The following is a 9,459-nucleotide window of genomic DNA, read 5'->3' on the forward strand; positions in this document are numbered from 1 at the left end:
AATGCATTGACACAGTACAGATTTTTCTGCCTTGCGTAGTGCATTAAAATGACATAAGTGACCCCTAAGCTCTAGTAGCTATTTTACAGCTATATTCTGACAGTTAGATACTAGGATAAGCTCTCTGACCAGTTCTCAGTTATGCTTCTCATAGCTATCAAATAACCTGAGAATTTCACTAATGACCCCTCCATCCTAACACAGTCTTCATTTGCCAGCTATCGGCGTTATTTTATGCTGCCTTACTCCACACAGTCATTTACAGACCCTACATACCGATAGGCATGTACATGTATAAAGACATTTCTAACTCTATACAAATAATTCTACATATTCCAAATTAGTAACAAAACATCTCATTTAAAAACTAATTATATGATTCTTTATAAAAATGTTTATATGCTATTTATATGCTGCTCCTCTGATTTCAAATAATAGCATAAAATAAATGGAGAAAATTACTTTTCCTCCCTAAAATGACAGAGGAATACTGCTAAAATACAAAACACTGCAAATGTTTCACCCTGTGCAATTTTAAATTTGTCTTTATTAATTAGTTACAAGTACAATCTACACATTTTATTTTCAATGCATTATAACTGAACTGAGAAGTGAAGAACCTCACACAGTCCACAAAAGGTTGAGGAAATTCCGCAAACAAATACCTAACCAGGTGTAAAAATAAATTTATCTGGAAAAAAAGAACATTACATTTAAATAAGAACATCACACATGTAGGAAAACAAATATTATCATTCTACCTGGCTGAAAAGAGAAAACACTTGGAAGCTGACAACTATCAGACACAGTTTCATTCTCGCACTTACCACAAGGTTAAAAATTGTACCACCCTTCTCCAGAATCACTCTGGGAGTTAAAACTTTAATCTAGTTAGCAAACTGCCATGTAACTAACTATAACCATGAAGTGACCAGTAAAGAACACGGGTGCTTAAGGACAGATACGGGTTACAACAACAGATAAAACTTGCTTTTGTTTGGGTTGCTCTTTAAGCAAAATGGTAGCATGATTACTCTTAATTTTAAAGCAAGCCTGGACTGCTACTTGCAGTACACTTTGGAAAAAGAAGATACTGACATTTTACTGCCATATGTCAGGGATGTTGTTCAATAGCGTTCAACTATAGAGGCTTACAGAGAACTGCTTTTAGGCAATGCAAAGATATTGTAAAAAATTAAATATTAAATAAATTGGAGCCCAGAGGTAATCAACATTTGCTCCATTTGTAAATGAACAGCAAATCCTATGGAGGTAATACCACCACATTATCTATACAGTACAGTGATGTAGCTTAGCACTCCCTTAAAATACTTTAACACAAAATTAAACATTAAGATGTACATTTAAAAGAACAGTTTTGGCAAAAATTTCTGCAGTGGCACAGAATACATTACCGACTTCCAAGGACAAAGCAGAAAAACAGGGTCTGTGAAAGTAGGACACCACTGTATTCACATTGCCCTATTTCTGGTCAACCAATTTCCACAGAAGCCATCAACAAAATCCCAATTATGGAGCTAAGGCAAGATCCTGAGGGGGACAAGTAGTGCCTTTTACGGAGCACAGAGAAAGGCTGTTACAGTCATTTTAAAGGAGAGAATTTAACCCAATCCAGTCAAACCTACATTTCCAGCAAGGACTTGGTTCACATGCAAGAGAAACTGTAACAGATTAGAAATTTGAAAAAATGTGAACACACTGTTACCAAAGTGGGGGATATGTCACCCATCAGACTACTCTGGTGAGATTTTGCAGGGAACAAAAAAAGTATATTCTAACTCCAAGAGTTTTTCAAACATTTTATTTCACATTTGCTGCAAATAATGCATTATTTCAGATACAGAGAAACACTTACTTCAATAGCAGGCACACGCTGACCACAGTGCCAGAGTCCTTAAGCATTTGAACATTGGTAAGAAAAAAAAAGCAATTTTTTACCAGAAACTCATTCATGTTGATACAAGCATTATTCCAGCACATACTACAGCCTTCAGGTGGCCCTTCTTCCCACCTAAACTTCCCACCCCTAAACTGCATCTCTTGAAACTACTGGGTACGTTTGTTTTTAAGAGCTGAACAAAACAGCAATGTAGGAAAGATGTAAACCCAAGAATCTACTGTAATCTCAAATAAAAGCATCTCATCCTTGCTCCCATGGCCTTCTGCTCATTCATTGCTTTCTGAAAACTATCTTTCCCACTTCTTATTTCTCCTTGCCTTTCATACTGTGCTCTTCTTGGAGCTCTGCTCAGCCTCCTTCCTCCCAGCATTCATCCTATCCTCAAGTCATCTCTGTGATGTTGACTCCCTGTAATATTTTAGCCTGTGAGATCACTGACCATGAAGAAAGATCAATACTTCTCCAAAGATGAGGTTTTTACAAGCTTCATAAACTAAAAAGAGAGTGATAAACGCATTACATAAAATTGAAAGCATTGAATCAAACCCATCAGGATGTTCACTTCAAAAGAAGACTTCAAATTTAACAGACTGAAAAACTACAGGGGATTGCTTGGGGCAAATTAGCACATGATCCAGAGCAAACTTCAAGGTTCCAAGTAAATTAGTAGGTCAAAGACTAATTATTCATTTAGTTCAAAACAGTCCCAAAATCCAGTTTCATGTTGTAATAAAACCGTTATCAGACCGTATGGAGAAGCTGACCATCTACTGAAATACTGAGAAAACTGTTACATATTTTATAGATAAGAACAAGGCCTCTTAAAAAAAATTCAGCAGCAAAGAGAATTTAAAAAAAAAAAAATCACACTACTTAAATAGACTGTTTTTCTCAGTTATACGTTCTAGGGTTTTTTTCCGGCAAAAACTTTTACAGACTTAGCACCATTTCTTTACATACAACTAACACTGAATTTTTACTGATGCTTTTACCAAGAAAAGTTGTTCACTGACTTTACTTAGAACAATTTTGTTTCACTTAAACAGAATAATTATTTTCCTTTTATACAAATATATTTCAGGGTTTTATATTTTGTATGTATGTGTGTAAATATATAAGCACAAATCTTAAGCAAACAAGAGGAAAGGGAGATTGGTTTCTTTTTTAAAGAGGGAGGTAAAGAAAATTACAAAACATTCTTAATAGAAATCTTGCCCTCAAACATTGTTTAAATTTATGTCTCATTAGTACTTTGGCACTGAAATAATTTCCAAAGTAGTGAACAGTCATTAGGTCAGTGTAAATTAATAAACTAATTTCCCCACAACTTTTGGAATCAGTTCCTTCAATTTCAGACGCAACTTTTAAGAAAGATTGAATTTCACCAGTACTGAATGTCGCCAACATTCAACACTGGCAAACTTTAGCTGTCATGTTTTGATAGAGGACACTCTTGCCCAGTGTGAGCTAATTCTTCAGAGAAGTGAGAGAGTTTAGAAACTCCTAGTATTTTTCAAATAGACATTACACAACATGCCAGCTTATCTACTTCCATGACACACCTTTACAGATTCAGACTACAGCACTACTTTAAGTCCATATTTCAAAAAAAAATTATCAGACTTCACAAACATGAAAGTTTTTATTGGATTTGGATTATTTTATGATCTGGACAGCCTGAGAGTTCAAGATCTGTACCACTGCACTGATAAATTAACATTTCAGCTTTTTCAGTCTTAACATCTGTTGTATATAAGTTTCAATTTTAACATCTGTTGTATATGAGTTATTTAAACAAATAAATAAAAGCAACAAACAAAACAACCCTCTTCTACAACCAACATCTGAGTAACACCATTTTAAGCGGTTACACTTCCAACCAAGATCTCAGACCAGATGCATAAAGAAACTGAGTAAGCATGATATTCATTCCACAAATGTTAACACAAACCAAATATTGATGAAGTTAAGGTCCCGCAAAATCAATAAAATAAAACAGGTCATTATAGGCTGTAGCCCTCATGATTACTACTGCATAATCAATAAACACCTTCCTGGAACGATCATGCTTGCAAGAACTATTCAAGAATGTCATCAGACTAATCCATTAAGCTGCCTATCCAGTGGAATCATACCCCACAAACAAACAAACAAAAAAATCAAGTGCACCTGGTAAGATATAAAAAACAAAAAGCAAGCATTCCCCTTTAAATATTTTTATGGGCTACCTAAGAAAGAGCTATGAAATTTAGACATGAAAGCAGCTATGAAATTTAGATGGGATTTTTTCTCCTGTATTCCTGTAACATTTCATGGTATACGTATGTCATTAAAATATATTTGGAATATTTTAAGTGCATATCATGCACTGCTGTAACATACTCATTTACTAAGAGTTGCATTACATTTCTTCAACATTAGATGCCTTCTACATTCAACTTACATATTAAAATCAGAATGTTTCACCACCCAAGACAACTAACCAGGATTTTTATTAGAGAATGTCTTGCTGTACTGGTATATTGGCATAAATAATAACAATTTCAATAAAATGCAAAACTGACACCTACAAGTGAAGCTACGACAATTACAATTACCATAGCAACTTTGCATTTTTATTTGCTGCTATTTTGTTGCATCAGCCAGCCTGGTTCTCAGAACTCTGGTTACAGTGGAAGATGGAAGCTGAAAAATTCACCTTCCTGGGGCAAGGGAGACACATAGCAGACAAGACGAAATGCTGCAGTCTGAAGAACTTCACTTATTTTGGATTCATTTATTTTAAATACCATCTTCTATAATAATAGATAAGTGAGATAAATTATTATAAGCCAAAAAATCTTAAATAAAATTTATATATGAAATAAAGATAAATATGAAAGTGAAAGAGATTTAAATGAACAAGTAAATACTAGTAATAGAGCTCCTGAAGCCTACAAAATAAAACACCTTCACCCAGGCATTTCAGAGGCCATTATAAGATTTCTTTTTATCTCAGTTTACTCACTGGCCAATACTGAACCTGTAATGCTGCTTTTTCATTTGTTTAAATGACTGCCTGTATCATTCTACCTTGCATCAGAATTGAGGGAAAGAAAAAAAGAATGTTAAAAATTCACTCTTTATTATAGAATGCTGGGGGAAAAAATAAAGAATTGAAAAGGCAAAATCTGCATAATACTTTATATAAAATATATTATATTTAATACCCACATTATATTATATAACCTCAAGAAAAATGGGCAAGTAGGTGATAAGCGAACAATATGCATTTCCTGCTCACGAACTTTACAATCAAACCCTCATTATGTAAACAGAAAAAAAAAAATCATTCTGCATCACCTCCTTGACAAAATTAGAACTTTTCTTATAATTTCTAATTATTTGACAAATCTACCCTTTTACAGTCAATATACTTGGACAGTGGAAGACTATTCCAGTAATCCTGTAGCATGGTATATCTTTTTTTAACCTAATGGGTTAGGCACAGGATTTGTCTCCTGTAATTCTTAGTGGTGGGTAGTGGGTGGAAGTAGCTGAAAAAAAATCTGTACAAGTTCAAACATCCCCTTAATTTGGCAGAGTGAAAAAAAAAAAAAAAATCACAGGGTAAACAAAGCAGTACTCTCTTCAAACATGACATTTAATGCCCTGAAGGTTTTAACCTTAAGACAGATATGCCTGTATAAACTCACAGTGGCACAATATAACCTACAAACTAGTAATTCAAACGTCAGTGCACGTTACTCACTAATCACCAAGGAAAACTACTGATGCATTCAGTGACATTATTCAAAAACATGACAGTCACCATTCTTTACTGAAAATATTTTCTTCCCCAAAATCTGCAAAATCTCGTACTAATGCTTAGAGAAAGATATTTGCAGTATTCCAGCAATATTTATCTTTCACTTCCAGGAAAAGATCCTCTAACCCCTTGGAAGAAGGGTAGTGTGTAAAGACATACATGGAGAAAATACAATTGAAAGTCTGTGGACCAACATTTCCTAACTGTAGTCCTGTACATGCAGGATGGGAATTTTTAAATGCACTAGTTAGGAAACCCATACCGCAGCAACGAAACAAGAGCACCCAACAAACTACTATCTCTTTCATATGTGAATTTTTATTCAAGTTAAGTTTCATAAAGTGAACAATCAAAACAATAATAAATATGACACTAGTTTTTGGACAAATTATTTCAGACTAAAATGTTGCAGATTCCTACTAATTTTAACTAAGTAAAATTCCACAGATGTCATAAAAAGAGTTTAAAAAAAAAAAGGATCTGTTGAATCAGATCACAAGCTGACACAAAACAATGGAATCAAGACTGCCTCCAAAATAATATAAATCTTCTGCATACAAGGATGCAATTGAGGCCAGTAGTAATAGCGAATATACTAATGATTCAGCCATTGTGACCTGGAATCCTTCCTGTCTCTCTACAGCTCAGCACAGGGTGAAGTGCTCCAGGATCCAGCTAAAGGACAGATGTTAAGAGACAAACATGTTGCCCACCAACTGTGCCTTCAACACAAACACCACCAACACAGACACACAAGTTCTCCCTTCGTACCAAGTGGCCAGATTCCTGTAGGGAATAATTGGAAAACAACTTAGCAGCATGGAAACTTTTCTAGGATGATGGAAATATTTTTATTGACACCAGAACTAAAAACGGGACAGTAAACTGGGTTTTTTTTTCCCAAAAATACTCAGATCCATTCAGCACCTCTGATATTGCACCGACTGGACTGGGGGGTAAACAAATCCACTTAGTATTTCTGAGACAATCTGTTCCATGAAACATTGAAGAATCCAGGAAAACAGAACTGCAGAGGGTCAGGTTTTCTATACTATGCTTAGGAAAAAAAGAAAAAAGAAACCACAAAGGAGGGGGAAAGGAAAAGGAACCTTATGACTAATTAAGAGGCAAACAGCCATGGCAGATTCTTTTGACCAACACTGCACCAAAACTACACAGCATCTCACAATTTTTTAGCTGGGTCTCTCTTCCAGTCAACTTAATCAGGGGATTTTCTCAACATCAGTGGTCCATAATCCAAAGAAAATCTCTTCTTCAACTCAGTGAGAGTAAGTTTTCTCCCTTGGTCTCAAAAACAATGACAAACTCCTGTGATATTTGTCACAAGACATAATCCATGCTATTAACAGCTTTTCTTGTGCCAAACACATGCTCTACTGATGTCCGGCATTTACTCAACATAAAACTATTCATTTCTCCTGTTCAGTCACTTAATGAAAGGCTTCAGAACAGAGGAAAAATATTTTCCACAATGACCTGAAAAAGTTTTTTTGTAATTCTATTAGCTTCTATAATAGTTGTAGGGGGCAAGCACCTCCACATGCATTCGAACAAAGTGGCCTGTATTTTCAAACACCTTGACATCACCGACCTATTTTTGGGTTTAGCTCACATTAGCAGAGACAAATTATCAACCAGATTTGCTACCTCATAGAAAATGACTCATAGGAGAATGTTCCAGTCAGTTTCATTTGGAAGCCTTGCCCATATCATAAATAAATTTGGTGTCTTGCCAAATTTCATAATGAAAAGTCCATGCTACCCACTAGTATCTATTTCAACAAACTCAGCCAACTGTATACATCATATTTATAAAACAGCCACAAATCTGCAGCAGAGGACATAATTCCACTTTTTCTAATTTACATACATTAGAGGAAAACAGTCTACCCAAAATGAAATGTAGAAATTTCAAGAGAAACATTAACAGCTGACACACCCTATAGTCATGTACAAGTCCAAGTCAGTGATTTGACAAAAATGCACCTTCAAAGTCTGTAGATGGTAACAAGCTGAGGATGCAGTCAATATGCTCCACAGGACCCAGACAGAGATACGGACCAACAAGAACCTCATGAAATTCAACAGGGAAAAATACAAAAATGATGCATCTAACCCTTTCCAGTAGTACCTGCAGGAGACTGACTGGCAAGGCAGCAGGTCTGCTGAAAACCTCAGGGAGTCCTGGTGAGCAACAAGCGAAACACGTCAGGAGAGCACCCTGAAAGTGATGCAGGCCAACAGCACACCGCACTGCATCAACAAAAGCACAGCAAACAGAGCAAGAGAAGCAATTAATCCCCTTCACCTAGCACTCGCTAGGCTGCACGTGGAAACTGCATTCAATTTTGGACCCACAGAAAGAAGTGAGCCTTACTTAACCTTGCAAAGGAAAGGCTTTGGGGGACCTGAACAACAGCCTTCCAATACCGTGAATTTACCAAGATCACAGAGCCAAGTTCTCAGTCGAGATGCATGGCAGGATAATGAAAGGTAACAAGAACAAATTGCAGGGAAAGATCTCTCTGGACATGAGAGATTTTTTTCTCTCTCTCTCTGAAGACAAACAATCACTGGCATAGCTTGTCCAGAGAGGTTCTCCATTCTTGGAGGCTTTAATGGCCTGACAGAAAAAAGCTCCCAGGTCTGAATTCAGCACCAAGCCTGCTTTAAGCAGGTTGGACTAGAGCATTCCTAATATTCCCTCCAGCCTGAATACCTCCATGATTCCAGATTTCATAGTTCCTTTCAAATAAGAGAAAGCACTGAAAAAAACCCACAACAAAGAACAAACATCAACTTCACTTGGTTGTGGTTTATTTCAGCTGCTAATTTTAATACACTTAGCAAATCTGGCTGGATGTTTTAGTAGGAGTACAGCATCCTATGATAATTTGAGGCTCACAACCTGATGCAAATTCTACACTTCGTTAAGGAAGTGGGATGAAAAGAAATACTTTATCTTGCATGGACTTACATGATTAACACTTGCAGTCAATGAAAACAGAAACAGTGATGATTCTGAAAATAAAATCAGTTTGACTAGTGAAAGTGTTGCTCAGACCTGCAACTAAAATAACCTACAACACAAAACCTGAAAGCTACATGCACACTCCCTTGGGAAAGCTCAATCATTGAATATGGGTAAAAGACTGATGAGAAATAAAGAAATAAAAGTATGTTGACCAGAAGAAAACATTTCAGAAGAGGCAGATAAACTATTAATGACCATGTAGAAACTAAAAAAAGAAAAAAAAATTAAAAAAACAGAAAACCCACCTAAATTCAACTCTTTCCTCCAAAATAAACTGCATGATAACAGGTTAGTGCTTCAATTTCTCTGGCTGTAACTACCGTGTGTTTAGTAAAAGCACTCAAGCAAACATTCAGCTGTACAGGCTAAAGCACTCATTAATCGAACCACACTCTACAGACCTTAGAGCACTTTTGGGGTGCAGTGATCATGTCAATAATGCATTTCAACTAGAGTATGCTGGGGACATGTTGAAGTGGTTCTGGGATCCTCTGTATTTTGCTGCTTCATGACCTCCTAATGCACATGGTTCAATACGTGCCTGGCACTCATACCTATAACCACGGCATGATATTCAACACAAAAAAAATCCACTCCTCCCCCAGCTATTAACCAGATAGAGCTGCCAGTAGTTCAGATAAGACCCACACCAAAACCATCAAACTTTTCAAAATG

The sequence above is a fragment of the Pterocles gutturalis genome, unplaced genomic scaffold, assembly GCF_000699245.1.
Source record: "Pterocles gutturalis isolate BGI_N339 unplaced genomic scaffold, ASM69924v1 scaffold14332, whole genome shotgun sequence".
Taxonomy (NCBI): Eukaryota; Metazoa; Chordata; class Aves; order Pterocliformes; family Pteroclidae; genus Pterocles; species Pterocles gutturalis.